The sequence below is a fragment of the Cydia pomonella genome, chromosome 9 (genome assembly GCF_033807575.1).
Source record: "Cydia pomonella isolate Wapato2018A chromosome 9, ilCydPomo1, whole genome shotgun sequence".
Classification (NCBI taxonomy): domain Eukaryota; kingdom Metazoa; phylum Arthropoda; class Insecta; order Lepidoptera; family Tortricidae; genus Cydia; species Cydia pomonella.
The window spans coordinates 8,997,553-9,019,047 of record NC_084711.1 but is presented as its reverse complement, the minus strand read 5'-3'; the positions used below and the strand labels follow the sequence as shown (position 1 = coordinate 9,019,047).

At 37.1% G+C, this 21,495-nt stretch overlaps 1 protein-coding gene across 2 annotated transcripts in view; it reads left to right on the top strand.

Annotated features, from left to right (window-relative positions):
* The window catches only part of LOC133521277 (cytochrome P450 306a1), a 60,524-nt gene that overhangs the window by 1,863 nt on the left and 37,166 nt on the right, over positions 1–21,495 (top strand). The window contains exon 1 of one of the 2 annotated variants that reach the window (XM_061856148.1): positions 18,595–18,611. The exons of the other annotated variant lie outside the window; for it this stretch is intronic. The gene's annotated coding sequence lies outside the window, so the exon portion shown is untranslated. Of the gene's footprint in view, positions 1–18,594; positions 18,612–21,495 lie in introns of those variants that run through there. 2 annotated transcript variants of the gene reach the window in all.

Below are 21,495 nucleotides of genomic sequence, written 5' to 3'. Positions count from 1 at the left end.
AGAAAATTACTCGTGTTCACTACTTGTGTATAAAAATTATGTTACGCAGAAGTATGTATGTATCTACTTCAATTTAAGAAAATCTAGGATTTATACACGCGCGTAGGTAATACTTGATACTGAAACAATCGTTCAGTGGCGACTTGCGGCGTACATATCTATGTACCTACAATAACGTAATAATAATGTACTTATGATCTGAAGGCGACTTTACAACCATACATATGAGTGCTAACTGCGAGATTTACTTACTATGTGATATGCTTTATAATGTGCGGCTATCCATGCCTCATGCAAGCTAATACAATAAATTAACACTTGGATAGAAACGGCCGGCCGGACAACTGCGCAGATGCATACTTACACCCGCGACTCCCGCGACCATACAGACCACCTACATACAGACAGCATCATTTAACTGACCATTTATATACCTAACCTCGTTGCAATAAGATCTACAAATGCACAAATAACTGTGTGACGATGTTACACCCATGCACCACGGCTATTATGAATAATGTAAATATTTGAACATGCGGCCTTTATTTGACACGCGCAAAATATATGGCCATGCAGCTTGGGATAATCTAGCTTTTTGTTGAAGCTTAAATGCCTTATCTTCTTTTTATTGAATTTCTTAGAATGTCTGGCCGTGGCTAAATTTCACAGAATTTTCATTTCGCGGGACGCTTTTTCTATGAATTTGTTAACTTTTGGAGTCGGTCTCTGGTAAGAAAAGAGAGAAACAAGATTCGACGAAACAAATTTTTTATCAAATGATTTATGATGATTAAAATAAGTGCAAATGACACATTCGTAGACATTGTCGATTTATACTGAACCCAAGCACAACCTGTCAGCTCAGCTCATAATATATCCCCTTACTTGATTTTTTGTACTTATAAGCGTATTTTTAACTTTTATCATTAGAAAATATGAATGAAATTGAACACCATAAGCAATCATAGCAATGCCATCACAGGCTTATTAACGTTTTTTTAAAGCCCTGGACTGCTCTCCATCATCAAGGCTCAAGGCAAGGTCTGATGCACCGGATAATATTAAAAGAATGGTGGGAACGTCAAAAGAAGACTGAAAACAATACAAGGTCAGTTCTCAAAGGGTACAAGTCCACCGGATGGTCGATAAAAGGTATGCGTGCTTCCATCTAACACAGTATAAACACATAACAGCACGCCATCTATTGGCATAGGTATACTGTAGTCACCAATAATTTTCGTTGTTTAAACTAAAATCCCGAACCTAAGATTGGATATCCTGCCTGTTGAATATTCGACGTTCCATCCAATTCAATTCAGGTTAAGATGACGTTGCAAAAAATATTACTATGTTATGTCGTTAAATCTTACATACTTGTTCTTAAATTACTATACAAGTACACGGGAAAGCTTAGGATTGAACGTCATTTGTTAATAAATTTCTCCTCGATTTTTTAATTTAGTTAGGTCTAAGTTACCTACCTCACAACCACTTAAAAGTAACTGCCATATAGGGCTTATCTGTTTTATATTGCTTATATTTTATAAAAAATGGAAACAAAATAATTTATCTGCGTCTCGTAGGGCTCGAAGGTAAACGGGAACAGCTCCCAGCCTTTATCTAGACTAGCATTACTGTAAAATTTTACACCATCACTTGTTTTTCTGCGCGGACGGTGCGGCTCGCGCTTGTATCTTTGTTTACAGATGGACTACTCTATACAAAACCTACTCTGGTTCTAACACCGCCCGAGGCCTGCTCTCGTTGCTATGAGCATACTGGGCCACAATTCTGTTATGTTTTTAATACGGTTATTTTTTATGTCACTAATCATTCACGAATCGTGACTTTCCCAGCCCTTTTGCTTAGAGGCTTTTTATATCGTATCTGTAAGAAGGCGAGTCTGATCTATTTTATTTAGAATTTTTACGGTTTTATTATCTACCTATATTTAAATGTTAGAAATGAGACTCTAAATAGATAGTTATAAACTATACGTAGAAAATTTGCTAGATAGTTCACCCAGTATGATAGTAATATTAAGTACGATTAGTACTAAAGGCTAAGCAGGTAGTTATCCATTTTAACAACCGATTACGTTTGATTTATTGACAATGAATTTACACTTCACTATGAATTGAATTGTTAGTTGGATTAACAGTTGTGTTTAATTCAATATTTATAGGTATCGAGTTGTAGCAACTTGACAGACACAATTTTCATATACATACGGTCATAGAAGATGAAAACAAAATACAACATGAATTTTATTACCAGAAATCATAGCATACTATAAACAAAATGACACTTGTTTACAAAATGTCGATTAAGTTTTCTACAAAAACGTTACCAAGTACTAGAAATATCGGCCTTTGTCCACCTCACCTTAATATCCTGCAGGATTTTCCACGATGATTTCAGCAGTAACCATCGTCGACACTGTTAACTGATCATTCGCAAACCTTATTACAATCACATAAAGTCTACCGACCGTTAACGTGTTGCTGTTAATATTAACACTAACTGTCCCACTCCACTTAAGAGGACCGACAGCGTAATTAACGCCTCCTCGCTAACATCGGTTAATGCAAACATGTTGTTATTTGTTTCAGTACAATACGCCCTTTTCATAGCTCCATGCGTGTGAAAACACTTTGCCTTGACAAGCCATCGTTCGTAACCTTTGATATTTGTATCAAAACATTTGGTATCGAACTGTAATTTCATCGGTAAAGATATAAGTAGATTCGTTTTTTTATTGTCTGAGCTACGATAATATATCCTTGTATAAAACTTATTATCTCGTTGACGGCAAGTTGTGCTCCAGGCTTTGCGACGTCATGTGACGTCAAGAGCTACCGATAGAAACCAATGAATAGTTCTCTAAGTAGATCCATTTCGTACTTTGATTTGTGCTCTCATCCTTAAGATGAAGTTCAGATGTCAACTGCAGCTGCATTGCTCGTACTGTTGCAGCGTCGTTGTTATCGCCGCTATATCTAACAATTTCCTTGATAAAATATATGCCGCAATTATGACGTTATTTCCGTCACTCATCTGGTCAAAGAAATCGACAGATCGGCGGCAACAACGACGGCGCAACAGAAATGCAGCTGCAGTTGACACCCGAACGTCACCTTTAGACTAAAGGGGCCCACTGATTAACAGTCTGATGGTATCGGCCTGTCAGTTGTTCGGAACTGTCAACTTTTTGTTCTAACTGACAGGCCGATACCTTCCAGCGGACTGTTAATCAATGGGTTCTTTAGTATTGATTTTGTAAAGAATCAAATACTGTAAGTTATAAAACATTCATCGCTTTTAATAGTTTTGAACACATCGTTTGCCTTTTACGTTCAACGCGCGACGCTCAACGCACAAAGGGTACCCTTTATGTATACAACTTTGAGGTGTGTTTTTTGTTCATATTCGCATTGTTTTATTGACTTATTTCTACACAACAGTGATTTGCATGTTAATCATGTTTGCCATACTTGTATCGGTCACGCCTTTGTTAATGCCAATTGCATGCTTCCTGCTTTATAAGGCTTGAAGATATCAAGGTCAGATTAACAAAAAATGCAGTTGTTGTCAAGTGTATTTGTACGAAGCGTAGATCCCTATCAAGTAATGTACGTTGATATTAATACAGTTGTTAAATAAAATAAAAAATCTCTTCATCTTCATCATTGTTAGTCTGTATATATGGCTTTCCATCACAAAAGGATCTTTAGGGTCATAGCTCACTACACCGCCTCGCCGAACATTCCGGAACGCCTCCCATACTAAACGCGGGCGTTGCTATGGTAACGAAAGTTTGTTACTATGGAAGGCGTTCCGGAGTGGTCAGCGAGGCGGTGTAGTGAGCTATGACCCATATGCTTCAAGTGCAATATTAAGGACGTTTCTATCTGTAATTTCAACATAAATTCTGATTGAAACGTCCTTATCACAGATGAAACATAAGGACGCTTATCTGATGGTAAGCCGCATATTTATGTGCTACAACTGGCCTGAAGTAGCCAGTTTTTCAAGGATATACTGCCATAATACCGCAGGTCTAGTGCGGATGCGGGATTTCCCATACAGGATTTATTCAATGATGTACGTTTTCCTCAAGATTTTCAGTCATATTAATAAAACTTGTTTGACTGGTTTAGTGTAGTTGTAGTAGTATTGGTCTATAGGTAGTAGAGTTGTAGCACTTGTATACTTAAACAAAAATATTACTTTGCTAATTCGCGAAATAACATCCCTGCATACATCGGTGATTCTGTAGGTATGCAACTGATGCGCCTGACGAGAATATTTTTTTATGATATAGGAGGCAAACGAGCAAACAAATCGCCAGATTCTAATAATATGACTATAGCTTACATATGTAAGCCATGTAAGGAGTGCTATACATAATATGTATTATATGTCTATTATTGACACTAACTAAACAGTAAATTCCCAGAAACAGACTTATACTAGGGATTCAAAGTCAACCACATAGTATAAATTAAATATTGTTAGTGTGATAAGTGAGTGTAGGTATTTTATGGGACTGTTAGGGCTACTACGTGCCTCCCATCAGCTGAGCACACAATAGGCAGTTGCTAAGCTAGCCTGACCTAATCGCATTGCCCATTCATCGGCCGTACAAGAAACTGACCACACTTACTGAATATAAAATGCTCGCAGGTAGTGTGTCACTTTTCGTCAGAGGTTCGGATTTTCGAGTTCGGTCGACGACCCCTAGCATTGCGTAGGCTAACTACTTTCTCTTGCTGAGGCGGGGTGCGGTATGAAGGGGGTCCTGCCAAATTAAGTGCGTGAAAGGCTGCGTACCACCTAGCCGTTCCGGTAACGCAGACTGGTATCAAAATAGATTTCTTAAATGTAACGCATTTTTTTCTTAAAAAACCTTAAGTCCATGGGGCGATCTATCCCCAGTTACACGAATGAGTCATCTATGCTTTCTTGCGACCATGCAATTCTTTAAAGCCAGTAAAGATGGTTAAAAAGTGCCCAATACGGTATCATACGTCTTATGATCGTTTGCTAACTGTCCTCTTATTTAAAGGTAAGTAATGACGTGAAAGCGGCTACTATCAAACTTTTATTGCCATTAACATAAAACAATCGCGTAAACAAAACTTTCTTACTTGACCGCCGCCGTGCTACTGAATGATGAGCGGTAGTGTGGCTACAACCATATACTCAATATTTGTCGCGTAATTCTCAGCTTTAAAATAAGATTTCAATTCATGTCATAAACTTAAACGGATACAAGTACAAAACTAATGAAATGTGCTTTGTTAAGCATAGATGCACATGGATGATCTACTCATATATGTCATGTCTGCAGACAGTGCTGCGCAAGCGGCGCCAGAGTCCGCTCAGGGTGCCAACTTCCTGACAATATGCCTACTCGGACTACGCTTTGTAACTGATCGGACTTCGGTTGCAGTGATCTCAGTAGGGGTAAATAACCCTTTACACGTTGTGCTAACATTGAGATACCCACAGAACTCAAGAATAATGGCCTTTATTGATATTTAATAATAATACCCATCAAAGTAGTTACAATAATATTCAATACAATATATCTTTATCAATAAAAACAGTCCAAGTCACAAGCTCTTGAGGCAAGACAATTTTAAGCATCGAGCAGTCTTATTTATAATAATTGAAATAACAAAATGTACACATGTAGTATTATTATAATTTGGTTATTTTGGATATAAATTGTTCTGCGTAAAAAACGTATAAATAACAGAATTTTACTGTTTTTATGTAATTTCGCTTTGCTCCAAAGAACTACAACAACTACTACTATTAAATTCGGTACATAGTAGGTATTAGGTCATATCCATATTAATATTACGACTCTATATCTCACCAAATCGCAAGTTTATTGCACTATAAAGCATTATTCGTTATGGTTGCATTTATAGTTGGGATTCGCGTCTTCCATTTTTTAAAGCAAATATAAGATTTTTTTAAATATTTATATGTGCGTGACTAAGTAGATAAAATGAAGTTATGAACGGAAGTATGAAAAAGAATTTTAGATGAATCGCGATCATGTCATGTTAATAATATCTTAAACAGTATCTCATTTTCTAATAGCTTGCCCATTTCATCATTATTGTCACGGCAGGGAAATTGCTGGCCAAGTATTTGTTGTCTTAACGTGAACATAACCAGCAGACCGTTGATTGTGTTAGTAAATGGTAAGGCATGCGACTTTAAAACTGCAGGTCGCGGATTCGAACCCCAGTTTACACCAATGAGTTTTTTGGAACTTAAATTAACTTTTCAAGTACGAAACAACATATGATGTTTTTAGGCCCTTGTCAGTGAAGGAAAACAGTCGTAAGGAACTGGACTAACCCAAAGAGGCCTAATTTCGCCTCCGGGTTGAAAGGTCAAATGGCAGTCGTTTTCTTAAAAACTAGTTGCAGTGCTAATTAATCCTTGTGATTATGTCAAGCCGAGCGGATCCCAGTCTCCGTAAACGAGTCGTAGCAAATTGGCAGGATAGCGCTACGACAACACAAAACACATCACCAGCACAAAGCCAGCATTTAACGTTCCGGGCATAGCAATTAACATAAAAAAATAGTAATAAGCCATACGAGAGAAGCGGGGTTGTATGGAAGTTTTCCGTCTTGAAAATTGCACAAAAAGACAAATCACTATCGCACCAATACGAGTAGGAATGTTTATAATATTTGCAGAGCTTTCCTAATTTCTCCAGGATCCTATTATCAAGTCTTGCCTTAATGACGGAGGACCAATAAAAAATAATTGTCTATTTAGATAAATCAGGGTCAATAAATAATCAATAAACCATACATACATTAAAGAAAAACAAACATTTTAGGGTCGGCAACGCGCATATAACTCCTCTGGAGTTGTAGGCGTACATAGGCTACGGAGACTGCTTACCATCAGGCGGGCCGTATGCTTGTTTGCCACCTACGTAGTATATATATAAATAAAAGGTACCTACTACTCCTACTAGGTCACTATAAAATATTACAGTTGTACTAGTAAAGATACCGCACCGTGCTCCCCTACTCATAGGCTGACTATTATTAATATGTAAGAGTTTTGTAAGAAATAGGAAAAAGTTTCACCACAAATATATTTGCAATATACATAAGTTACGTACGATACGCCTTTAGGCTGAAAATTTTGTATTTAAATTATGGTTACATAATAACCTATTGCAAAAGTCTCAAAATGCTGTCAAAAAGGTTGGTGTTCTATTTTGATCGTTTTAGTATATTTTTATTTTTACATTGTTAAAAACCTGTCTGATAGGTGTTTACATTTGTGTAATAAATGCGGAAAACAACTAACACAAGTGTAAAACAATTAATTTGAGTGCTGCGTGTTGTTACCTAACCATAATTAAATTCAGAATTTTCAGCCTACGGGCGTAACGTATAGATATTGCAGATAATATTGCGGTGAAACTCTGAGTAGAGCGGGCCAACGGGGTCACTGAACTCAGTCCAAAGCAGTTGCTATCGCGAATCAGCAAAGATTTTGGTGATCTCGAACGGCGCCGTTGCGAGTGTTAAAGAGTTGTATAAGCACTGTGACGCTTTCTACGGTTTCTTGCAAGAAATCAGAATAAGCAAAGAAGTGAGCGGAGAAATTGTCAACGTTTCGACATTTCGCTCAAAAAATAAATAAACAAAACGTCACCGTTCGGACCGGACCGTAGCGCGCGATATACAGAAAATCGAATTGGAAACAATGTGATGGTGATTATCTCTAACTAGCGTTGTTTTAATCAGAGTAATAAAAAATACCCTCATATTTATCCTTTGAAAGACCCATCCTGAGATAAATAATGTATAAAGTGACCAGTGTGTTATGCGGTATACCTATTTAGTTGCACTGTATCAACAAAGGTGACCCTAGTTATAAATACGTGTGCTCACCAACCTTCGTTGAGGCCGTTATGAGGATTTATCCTGGTAACTGGTCTTGACTATCTCGTTTATAATCACTTTCTGAGATCATCCCTCCATGACATCAAGCACATGACCCTACATAGCAATGCAAGTGATTTGTGATAATGATAAGATTGCAATGAAAAATATGTTTACAGTGTTTAAAGTGCATCGTTCGATGTCCTATTTAACATTATCGGATACTGTTCTTAATCAACAAAGGGTATTGGGACTTTATTTGGCATATAAAAATAATGATAACAAAGGTTTCTTGTCTAATCTTAGTGAAGGGCCATATAGAGTCCATTTTTGCTCAGCGACCAGATCACCCGTAGGGATAGAAGAACAAGCACGTAGAAGCCAGCTGTGTGGGGTCAGATTATGAGGGCGTATAGATCAATCAAAGGAGCCTGGTGCCGGTGGAACTGATGGCGTTGACTAAGGAAGATCTTACTACTCACATATGTAAATTTAAAGTCTACAAGATGTTTAATTTATATTTGAAAATGCATTTGCTTATCGAACCAACACCTACCAAATATTTGCTCTGTTTCGTATAAGAGTATTTTCGGCTTTAAAACTTTCACGCGTAATAAAAAGTGTCGTACACAGCAAAGTGACGAAAATGATTTGTATCCTGCGAGGTACGCGGTGGTGTAGCTATGTTGGTCACGGTTGCGCTGCGCCGAAACACATGTTACGAAAAACATACATCGTCGCCACAGGAATACCAATCGAGTTAAATTCGGTGGCGCACAAAGGTCAGAGGCAAAATTATTTATAAAAATTGCGAAACGTTTGCCAGGTTGGCTCATTGGACGTGCTTCGACGACGTGTCTTTTGAAAGTTTATAGTAAAACAAAACTGCCCTCGGGAGCAGAACAACAAAGCCCATTGTTAACTGATAGGCTGTAATCGTCAATAGAAGTGTGGCTCATTAAAACCGCTATTCGCCATAGATATACCTACCTATGTTTTAAAGTTCATTTTAAATCTTAATGAAATTCACCTTTTAACCCCATTTTGAAGCGCTGTATTTACTATTATTATAATTTGGGCCCAACCACGCATATTAACTATTTGGTACACGTCATTATTTTTATAAACTACTGGCTCATTTTGTAAATACTACTTTATACTGAATGCTTTTAATTAACTTTGAAAGCTTTACTTCCTTTTTATTTCATCATTTTACACAGCATTAAAATGTTAAGTGTCTGACGCAAACTCGCATGAATCCTAATATGAATAAAATATGGTGACTTTAATCACTAATTGCGTATTGCAATTCAAATTATCTAATTTCAATAAACACTTCGATTCGAGCCATAAATGTCACGGCAGGTTTAAGTTCATTAACCGGCATAAATTATACTTAAGACATACCCTGGAATTATTTTAAACTTGAGATTATAATGTCCTCACGTAAATCATCAATCATCACGACTTTGAATCCTGAAAGGATTCAGTGTAGCTGTAGTAAACATAAGTACCTTATGTGACTAACACTTAAATTAAAATGAAAACGATTAACCCTCATTCCTTGATTATTTTGTTATCAAAAGGATTTATGCAAAAAAATCAACTAAACAATTGTTATCAATTGCCAAAAGTACCACACACGATTCACCCGATCTAGTTCCCCGAGGACCCTTGTAACATTTGGAGTAGATATTCCCAATTGATAAGTATTGGTTTCCTGTGGTCTACGCGTCGTAGCCGTGGGGTCTACGAGCGCGGGCGCGCAGCGTGCGGTTGCGGGGTCGGGTGTCGTATTTCTAGAGCATTGAACCTCTGCAACCTTGTGCGTTGAGTCCGGCCGCTCTCCGGCACGCTGACGCAACCACTCCAGCCCCTTCTCTGCAACCCAACCCGACCATATCTTAATTACTCCTCTAGGCACATTTTCTCAACGGCCACAATGAACTGATAGGTACTGTTTCTAATCGATTAACGAAAGGTTAAACTTAATGGGACGGCGGTTTGTTTTACGCAATATTATAGGCGGCGCCGTTAAAATACGTTTTGTTTAATTAATAAACATTACTATAAATAACTGACCCCTAAACGATTTCGTTGAACTCATTTGCTTATATATAATTTATAATTTTAACAAAAAATAAATGTAAATGAAAATGTAATATTATATGAAACAATTCCTCCTTTATTTAATAATCGACTAATGAAAAACTATATAATCGGTGTAACAGTGTCATAAAATAGGGTTGATAGATTTAACGCGTGTCAATGCGTAGGCTCGCATCTCGCTAACGAGTCGCGGTCGTCTGCAAATAGTCCGCGCGAAGTGCGAAACGGTCGCGGGTTACAATTGGCGCCCGCGCTGCCGAGGGACGCTTACGTAAACCGCTGACATAACCGAGTCGACGACCGGTTGCGCAACCGCCGAGCCCGCAACCCCACGCATCGTCCCCACCACCTTACCAGAAATTACCTAATTGTACCCAAAATACGTGAAAAGGACACCGGTCCATCGCCCGACTTACGACATCGGCTATCATTAGTGCAACAACCTCCTAGCTCCGCGCAGGTGATCTGGCGTCCGCTCAATTGACATTTATGTAATTATGCAGAGAGAATAAATTGCTTCGACAAGCAATGCCCAAATACATAAATAATTTACATACATATAATGTAAAACAGCATCTAAAAATAGCTGTACAAAAAAATCTAAAGAAGTTACAGACAATAGTGGTCACGTTTCTTAGGCTTTGTTTGAGAATTAGGTGAATCTCATCTTACGTATTCCTCTTGGGCTTCAGGACCGCGATGCGGAATCGCCTGCGACTGAATCATGACACGCACGTGACTTATGTTATGTGGTACAGTTATCCTTTGGACGAAAGTGAAAATGCGGGTGAATAACCTCGATCGGGTCGTCGACCGCACCGAACTGCAAAGGCCGTTTGTGAGTGCGGAGGCCGCATGCGCGACATTTACCTGCGCTGCGCAGCGACAACTGCTGGACGCGCCTGCGTCGCCCGGTATTGCACGCCGCACTTCGCCGAACTTAGTTTGCTTAGACACATACCTCTAAATCTCATTGACATATTCACTGACACTATGCGCGCCCGAGCATAATAGATGGTGCTTAATATCGTGGGGTACTGATAAAATTGCAATATGCAGTTTATAGCGTGATAAAAGAAATCATAATACGCTTTCAGATTAAAGCTTGTATATTGACTATATCCATAATTCCTTCTATTTATTCGGACGGAGATGGCGGGAAGCAAGAATATATTATAGCAAATATATATATATATATATATTCACCGACCAACTCTGTTCAAAATATCTGAGTTCGTTGACTTATGAAATGCACTGGTAGTTTCATGATAAATTTGCTAAATTCACTGGGAATGGTTGACCTTTGTTTTGAAAAATAATAGGTAAATGAGGTCTGAAATATAAAAATATAAAAATTAAAAAAAAAAACAACATAAGTTCACCTTTATGAAACTTTTCAAAAGACCAAACTGGTAAATATATACATTTTAATCGGCCCATATGATAAACTTATGTGTACTTACATTACCACTCAAAACATCGAGGAAAACTTCCACGATATCCAAGCCATACAGCCTAAGTACCTATTGTTGTTGCTGTACGATCAACTATTTCCGTCGGATAGTAGTTTTTCCTTTTTCATGGATATATCGATTAAAGTACGAAGATATTTTGCTACTGGAGCGATAATGTGATCCAGTTCTAGGCTTTACTTAGGATTTGCAATTTAAGCACCGTTAAAAATGCTTATTCTCTGTTTCATGTGTAGTCGATTATATTTACGTATAGATTTACTACAGTATAAAATGTAACTACTGGAAATAACACTTAATTTTTAGCATTGCTTGCCAATGTTTATGTTTATCTGGCGTTTAAGTGTGTTTATAGTAACTGGACGTTAGCATTTGCTGGATTATTTACTACTTTAATGGCCATTTTGTAATTGCAATTATCGCAGTGTTTGATCAATGACAAGAATATTTATAATTTTCTAATGATAATTCATGCAAACTAGCGAAATTAACAACTGTTTAAAATATTACAAAGCCAATCTGCGACCGATTAGCTGCATTTCATTTAATCAGCACCGGAAAGTGAAAAAAGAATGAGTAATGATGGGGCTTACTCAGTCGGTCAGTAGGTTGTCGTCGTACGGTAGCTACGAAACCGCTTATTTGGAGATCGCGCAGGTTGTACGGCGCGATCCGTGGTTAAGAGAGTTCAGAGAAACAGGCGCACACGCACAATCCACAAATTATGTAATTGCGCGATGACTGATGTGATAGTAACTGTTAAAATAACCGCTATTTTTTTTTACATGTACGACTTTTGCCTATTTTCTATACCATGAATTTTTAGTTACTACATAATTTTCATTCATATATTAATGTAGTTCTTTATTCCTAAATAACAAAGGAAAAATCTGAAACCAATAATTTCGAGTTACGCATAAGAATTGCCTTAAATCCTGAACGGGTTTTATCTAAAGCAGTGTATAGAAAGCCATTTAGGATCGTTTTAAATACCCAAATAAGTCCAGTCAATAAACTTTCTACATATTAATAATTATTTAAAACGGCCCTAAATGGCTTTCTATATTCTGCTTTAGTTAAAAACTGTGCAGGATTTTAGGCTATTCTTATGCGTAACCCGAAACTCCTTGTTGTTTGTAAGATATAGTTATGTATATCTCACAAACAACAAAGGAAATCTCAACAAAACCGGTTTTCTGCTAATACAATTAATATATGTAAATACACGCATGTACCCAATACCGTACATAAGTACTTCAATAGTTTAATCAAAGAGTTACCTTCGTTGTTACACGTCAATCGTGTGCTACACTGCCAAACATGACAAGCTATTTCTGTCCCCATTCAGCTTAATTATCACCTTTGTTGGGCCAAAATTGTCTTCTGTGTTTGGCATTGAGTGTAGTACGCTATGTGGGCAGGTCAGAGTCGCAACTAGGCCGCGCTTCCACCGAACGGGTCTCGACTTTTTGTCCATGATGATGCGGAACAGTGGAGAAATTCGGCGGATAAAGCAGCACTCGCTAAGGAGGGCGCGGTCACGAGGAGTCATCGGCTCCGAACTTGAATGTGGAGCAAGCCGAGTGTTTCTCCTTGGGCCGACCTGTCCGCCATGTGCCATAACCGCCCCAGGCCAAAATACATGGCTCGTTTGCGGCTTGAGCATGTGTGTTTTAAATACACTTAGCAACAACTAGTCAACAAAGTTCTCGACTTGTTTTTGATTTTAATTGACTCTACGTATCTAAATACAAATACACTTGTTGATCTAAGAAGCATCTTGAACTTTAGAAAAAAAAACGTTTAATAAATAATAATACGTCACACGTGACTAAAAGAACTATAACAGTTGCACATAATAAATAGCTACCTTCCTAAAGTAGTAATACTTAACTCTTTATCAATCTTCTTTTATTGCGTCCCACACCATAACCAACAGTAATAACAGTAGTCATGATGTTATTTACTGGCAATTTAAGTCACCTTAACTTTGTAGATCGAGGACATGTACGGCGATACGACTGGCTTTCTTAAGCCCTTCCCATTTTCAACAACCGTCATTGTTCGCCGGAGACATGGCAAAAATCGTCGTTTAATATTTTCGAAAGCACACCAAATGCTTATGTAAGAGTTCAACGTGACACTTCGGATGATACGACAGCGCGAGCGCCGTTCAGCGCGCCACTTTTCCTTGCCACTTAAATATTTAGTTATCGCCGTATGTTCCGCTCATCAATTCACTACGTCAGTATTTATCACATTGTGCATAAATAGATGTGGATACGAGTTTTCTCGTGTGGAATATTACGAAAATTTTAATTTTGGAAATGAATGTATACACCGTGTTTTATTGAATTCCGTTAACTCCGGGGTATGGGTAAGTACGTTTAAAGAAACTAAAAGGTATAGTTAATTAAAAAAAAATATTTTTATAAAAAGTAATTAAATGTTGCATATAGCGTTGTTGTAACACGGGCATTACATTTAATTCAACCAAACAATTGAAAACTGTGACATATCAATGTCATTTCGAACATCAATCGTCCGACATAGTATTTACGTTTAGTAGCAAATGTAGCATACTCATACTAAACACTAATCAATATGTAAACATGCCCTAAGGCAAGTGCATACGCTCGTTAGGGCCGTCTAAGATAAAAAATATTTATTGATTATCTCCGAAATGGAGTTAATAACAATACCGGTGTCCTTGAGAAAGTTACTTAATTTAAGCTCAGGAATGCACCCTTGAAATTAACGGAAGTAAAACACGGTGTATTAACGGGCCTAACAGCTTTGGATTTAGATTTCACTACACTAAATATGAACTATATACAAACAAATTAATATTTTTTTATAACAGTTAATACATATCTGGCAGTTTTTGTTAACTTTATTGATAGTCACTCCAGGTCATATACTTACATGTCATGGAGTGTTGTGAGCTGAGCCCTAAGCTAAAATAAACTTTTGGTCGATATCACTATAATATTATAATGAGTCCTCCAGAGCACTAATGGAATGGTTCTTTTGTGCTTTACTGTCCAAATGTATGACGGTACTAACTAAAACCTCTTGACAACAGTTACTAACAACTGTTCTGGGGGCCGATTTTTGAATTTCGAGTCCTCGAATTCGGCTTCTTTGTCACTCGAAAAATCAGTGAAATGTTATTTTTGAAATACGAGCTATAGAAATTGGGAATCTAGTGGTATTTACCAGTCGTTTTCTGTTCTATTAGTAGAATTTTAATGCCTAATAATATTGCTCTTGTAGGCTTTGTATATGATGCTAAGTTCCCATAAGTATATACGTTCTATAGCTTCTATAAACGAATGGATCCGTTTCTAAACTAAAAAATAACTGTATTGTAGTCGGTTTTATCAGCTCTTAATACGACTGTTAGTTCATCCAAAATAGTTCACCCACTGCAAAAAAATATTTTTAAAGTGATGGTAATTTTAAGCAGTAGCAGACGCCCTTTTCCTTCTTAACTAAACAAATATATAAAATATAAACTGAAATAAATGTCATATACTAAGAAAAAGTGACCAAAAAGAAAGAAAAGAGGCCTAGACTTTTTCTTAGTATATGACATTTATTTAAGTTTATAATTTATATAGTAGTGTTTCTCCTTGAATTAAAAACGAAATAAAATATTCTCTGAAAATAATTTAATTTGTTCTAATACTTCTAATAGTATACTGGGTGTGGCCTGTAATACGAACAATAAATTTAACTGTAGGTTGGACTCCTCAAACTTACCAACATTTATTCAGCGATATTTGAAAATTATGAATACTTTTGATTTCCTATTTTTCATACAAATTAAATATTACTTTCAATGTACGCTATCATTAGTCTAATTGACGTTGATTGTGACGCTGTAAACATAACACAATTCGCAATACATTGCGTCTTAGAATAAACTTTAAAGTGTTCTAAAAATCAAAATAAAAGTTATTTTTAAAAGTTGCTGAACAAATGTTGGTCAGTTTGAGGAGTACAGCCTACAGTTTAATTTTTTGCTTCTGTTACAGGCCACACCCGGTATACTATTAGAAGTATTAGAACAAATTAAATTATGTTCAGAAAATATTTTATTTTGTTTTTACTTCAAGTAGGAACACTACTATATAAATTATAAACTGAAATAAATGTCATATACTAAGAAAAAGTCTAGGCCTCTTTTCTTTCTTATTGGTATAATAAAATATAATTGACTAGTGATAACGAAAAAAAAGTAAACTGGTAGAAACTACACATACAAACCCTCTCTAGTCATTAAAACGCTTTGCTAAGTCAAAGTCTATCCAATTTGCGTAGTTAAAGTTTAATTTTACGACGTGATCTATGGCATACGCGTTTCATTGTCTGTTAAGTCTATTTCTAGGACAAGGAAATGTTTAGTTTCACTTTAAATTTAACTATTGTCCATGATTTAAAAGTAAGTTAATATTTTGTCAGGCAAAAACCTAACCTAAATAGACCTACTAAACCTATCTCTTGTTATTGATTAAGTTACCAAAACAGCAAAGAACGGTATAGAGGTATCTTCTCAAACCTAAAGATTATTTCATGTGCCATCCGATCGGCATTTATGCTATCCGTAGACTAACAAGTATAGGCACAACAAACGAGAGGATGTTTGTATTTGCGCTGATGACAGCTCGTTGAGTGGCATTCGAAGAAGACTCTTGCGCTGACAGCAAACGCACCATCGCCGGTCATTGACCTGCAGCAACGCTTTACATTTGGCGAACAATGATTCGGAGTGGCGAGGTGAATGGCCGGGACTGAGCGTGGGCAGTTATTGACCCATATTGGAAGTGAAATGTAGATCAGTGGGCGAGAGCGGCGAAATTCGCTGCGGAGTGGAGGGACTGTGCACAACCGCGCCGGTATCCATTGCCGCGCCATAGCGGCAGGCTTTGCCGAATGAGCCTTCTCTTGTTGCCGCCCGGCTATTATTGGCCTATTGGTACTTCGTTTCGATACTATTTTATTACTTTTTTAATTGGTCATCAAAATGAAATCTAACTTAACCTAGCGGGTTACATGACGGCTTATACAGTATTTTTAAATACCTACATATTATAGAAAACAGCATTTTAATATTTTGGTAAACATCAGAAAGTGTATCAATATCTTTAGATTTAGCATACCAACAACATGGCTCCCACACATTAATAATGAAAGATAAAATTTGTCTGTTGTGATCGTAGTGCATTTCGCTCACACATCGCGCTGGCATTCATGATTAAACCTACCTGTACGTGTATAATAAACGGAGTAGGAAAATATATCTGGCAAGGAAATATTTTACCAGAAGGTATTTAACCTAAAGATATCCATAAATAAAGCCTCGACTATTTATTTGCTAGGAAAACGTTTGTGACCCAATTCGACACGCGTGCAAGCTTAATTTGGTAAAAACTGTTCTAAAATATTTATTGGCTTTCGAAACAGTTAAACGACTCTTTGTTTCCAGGTCCAGACACATAAAACTTTCAAAAATCTTGAGCCAGAATGCTTTTATTTTTTCGCAACGGGACTTTTACGTCAGTATCCAATGTATCCATGCATTCTTTGGGAAACAAAGAACCTGGCATAACCTGCGTGTTATGCCTTACTAGGCGTTTTGCTTGATTGATGCTTTGTTCATTTAATTTAAGTTGTAAAATAGTGTTTTGTCTCACCATCATCGTCATAAAACATAAACATGAGTAAATGATATTGAAAGCATGAAAAAAAATAGGCACTAGGTCAATTTACAAAACTTACTATGAACGAAAAGATACAGTTACAACTAATATTACGTCTAAACCACTCGAACAACACATTTCTATTTTGTACTTACAATATTTTTCGGATCTTTTTTAATTTGTTGATGGATTCTTATTTATATCTGTTTAATGCCGAGATGCAATATATAGGTAAAAACATACAAAACTCAAAGGCTGGTCTCCAATTCGTTGTTTGTTTTTATATGGACTCTGCTTATTTAGGATGTCAGCAGAATGTACCACATCTCTATTGACGACTTCATAAATAAGATAAATATTATTGCCCGCAACTCAAGTCAGTTTTGTGACTTGTAATTTCAATGCAGTTAAAAGGAAAACTATAATCTACAAAAAATATATCCTTATGAGTTTCAATAAAGGGTTGCAATTACTCACCATATAATTCGTAAAATAATTACAGTTAATAAAAACGTTACTGTTGTTGCAGTAAATATCTTATCACAATATCAATGACGAGCAAGTAAGCCTCTAAATCAATTAATGAGCATGATTTCCCCGACATAAATATGCACTTTTCAGTGATTTAAGAAGCTGAATTAAAAAAATCTTTACAAGATATCAATCATAATTATTTTAATTCTTATATTTCGTAACGCTATTATCATTACCAATTAAAAACAACATCGTATAGCGTTAGTTCATGGCGCACGCCTCAGGGGCTCGATCAGTGATCACCATTTCCCAAGCGACCATAAAACGCCGACAGTTCTAATTATAGTGCTTGTACCTTATGTCACATCGTACAAGGTTAGTAAGTAGTAGTAAGCGAGGAAATTCATTCGTTCTAGACGAGTTTCTGAAAGCGGCTCGAAGAAAGTACTTTTACTAAGAGAGGGCGCGACGTGGCACAGTTTCCACGGGACCAAACAAGTACCCATAGACATATGCTCTCGCTAGAGCTTAGAGTCATTACTTTAATAGGTAATACATGAACATTTCACCATTGCAAAACAGACACATCAACAATTCATTGGTGTGTCCTCTTTTGAACTTATTTATAGTCCATCAAATTGCTTGCATCTAACAAAATACCCATACAAGGTTTTCGGACTGGAAAATGAGAGAAACCTGTAGGATTCAGGGTATGTAGTGTCTGACTGTGTTTCGCAGTTGGATGTTACAAAAACATATAAACCATAAAACGACAACTTTCATTAGTTCCAATTAAACTTGACTTTTTTCATCGCATTTTAAATAGTTGTCTGGTACTCTATAGGTCTGTGGAAGTACCTATACGTTGAAGCGCCCCGGCGCCGCCCGGCGCCTGTTACTGCAGGCTTTCCAAGGTTTGAATTATACTTATTTGTCTTAATATAATTCCAATTCAGTCTCACAATAGGTGTGTCACTCGCACTCGTGAAGCTCCGCGGCAGCGTAAGCGGGTGCGCATGCACCAATGCAATCGAACGAACACCTCAAACTTTCGTTATCGAATTGATGCACGCGAATTTGACGAGCAAACCCGACCAGCTGGGAAATATACAGGATTCATGTAATGTATGGGTTATCACCGGATGGACAGACTTTTCCGACTTTTTCAATGCGTGGGTAGACGAATGTAGGCAATCAACTCTTAACAAGCTTGTCTAGAGAGTTTTCAAATGACGTTGTGAACGTGTTCTTCATAGAAACATTTGATTACATACATATTATAAGAATTTCCTGACTGATCAAATCCGCACTTAGTTCTATTTATGATGCATCAAAACAGTTTTTTACTGGCGAGGAAATGATATCACGCATTGCTGGTTACAATTATCAATATAAGTATTCCATTTAAAGAGTTTTTAGTGAATTTATTTATTTATCCAGGATAGATATTGATGTAGAAGCTCAAACCCTGGGTTACTTTATATTTTGTTCGATTGGTATAATATTGTTTACAAAAACACTTCACTGTCTATATCTACAACGTTATTTCCTAATATGTAATTTTTTCGTAACTTTTGTATTTTTTCATAATATTTTACGCAATATTTCATCATTCATGTGTCACATCGCGCATTAAAACGTTGATAAACTGAAGACTTTTAACAATAAAGTGTATGTCCTCTTCCAAAACAATATTTGTCTAAAACTGGTAACAATAAAAAATATTTTTTCTGTTCATGAACTAAATATTTTCGTGAATCGACTCGGCCGAAAGTGCGATTGGCGCCGCTCCTGACCTCATTGGAGAGAGCCCTGCTTTTGCTGCCTAGTTGTGGATGGCGAAGATCCTAGTTACAACTGCCTGCCTCTGCCTATGCCGCAGCCGACGCCCATTGTGGTCCCGGAACCCGTTGTCTTGCCTGAGATACCTAGTCCTGAGCTGATCGTTGTCCCTGAGCCGGTTATTGTAGCTCCTGAGCCCATTGTGATACTCGGACCTAGAGAGAGACTGAGTCGGCCTCGATTCCCATCTCCCCCATCGTTAACCAGCCTACCCCCACTGCAGCTTAACGTTCGCTGTTTAAATAAGTTAATATGTAAACATATTACTCTATTTTTAGGGTTCCGTAGCCAAATGGCAAAAAACGGAACCCTTATAGATTCGTCATGTCCGTCTGTCTGTCCGATTTTTAATCTGTCAAATTGAAATGCGCGTTCTAATGTATCATCCTATTGCATTGCATTAGTATCTGGCTTCTAAAAATTATGCCACAACGAACGAACACAGAAAAAAAGTCAGTGGCGAACTTTTGGGGGCCAATGCAGTTACAAATAGGTACACTATTTAATGACTTAAAATACTTACATGTAGTCCATTTCGTCATTATATACGTTTTTCATATTACGTCCATGAATCGTAGTCAAAAGTAAAATTCTAAAAGATTATATTTTAACAAACTATTTATTTATAAGGTATTACAAAAGTAGTTTCAATCCTAAGATTAAATCATAAGCCCTCCACAACTGGAAAAATACGCAATGAATGCAGGTAGTGCTGTGGTTTTATTCGTCACTACGTAGTAATGGCACACAGGAAAAGGTATAACAAAAAATTCTGCACTGTTGCTACGCGGGACTGCTGCCCGCTACACTTCGCTATAAATATATCTGGCTCTAGACCGCATCCTATAGATGCTACATATCTAAACATACGAAGAAGTGCGGTCATCTAACTTAGTGGCTTTTTATACAAGGTGAAATTTTAACCACCATTTATACTCTGCGTAGTGACTTTATAGGTCATATTGAACAACTTTTATTATGGGGCCAATCGAAATCGCGAAAAGTAATTTGGCTGTCCCATAGAAATCAGCGGCATCATATCAGCCGGAACGTATGAAACCGCCAATTTTTATTTCGTGATTTTGGCATTGGTACCGTAATAAAAGTTGTTAAGTATGACCTATAAAGTCACTATGTAAAGTATGAACGGTGGTTAAAATTTCACCCTGTAAACTTAGTTGGAGTAACGTAAGGATTGATATAGTTATGAATTGACCCTTATGTCCATGAAACCACACCCCACCGACCGTTTAACTGATAGCCTTAGGTTCATATATATACCTAAAGGTGACTTGACTGACTGACTATAGGTATTCTAGAGAACTACTACGTCTCAAGCTGCACCGTTTAGTTGCATCTTGGACCATTTTAAACTACAAGAATCATTATTCCTGGAACACTATATTTGTTTTTTCCGTTTTAATATAACCTTCCTGCCAATAAACGAGCTTAATCAGCCAATGTTGTCATATGTTCTCAATTGTCGAGTCGTTGACACATTAATAATTAAATTGCCATTTTAATTATCTTTGAAACAAATACAGCATTTAAAATAATTTTAAAGCTGTACAAGAGGGACGTTGTGGAATGAACTGTCGTCCGCAATATTTCCGGTCCGATACGATCTTCAAACCTTCAAGAAAAGAACATACGCCCATCTTAAAGGTCTGCGTTGGCAATTACAATAACCTCTCTGGTATTGCAGGTGTCCATGGGAGATTAGTCGATTAGTCTGCCTCATATATCATAAAAAAGAGTCTATTTGCTCCATCTGCTGAGTAAGTCATCTGTACTACTGACTCACGCATTCCTAGTCGGTGACGTAGCGGCCTTTGCAGGGGTTGAATGAAAGATAATGATGCAGTTCGTATGTACGTTTTTGTCTTTGTTGGTTGACGTAAACCGAGGTGCACATGTGATTTCATCATTTTCTAAGGAATTGTATTGTTGTTGTGA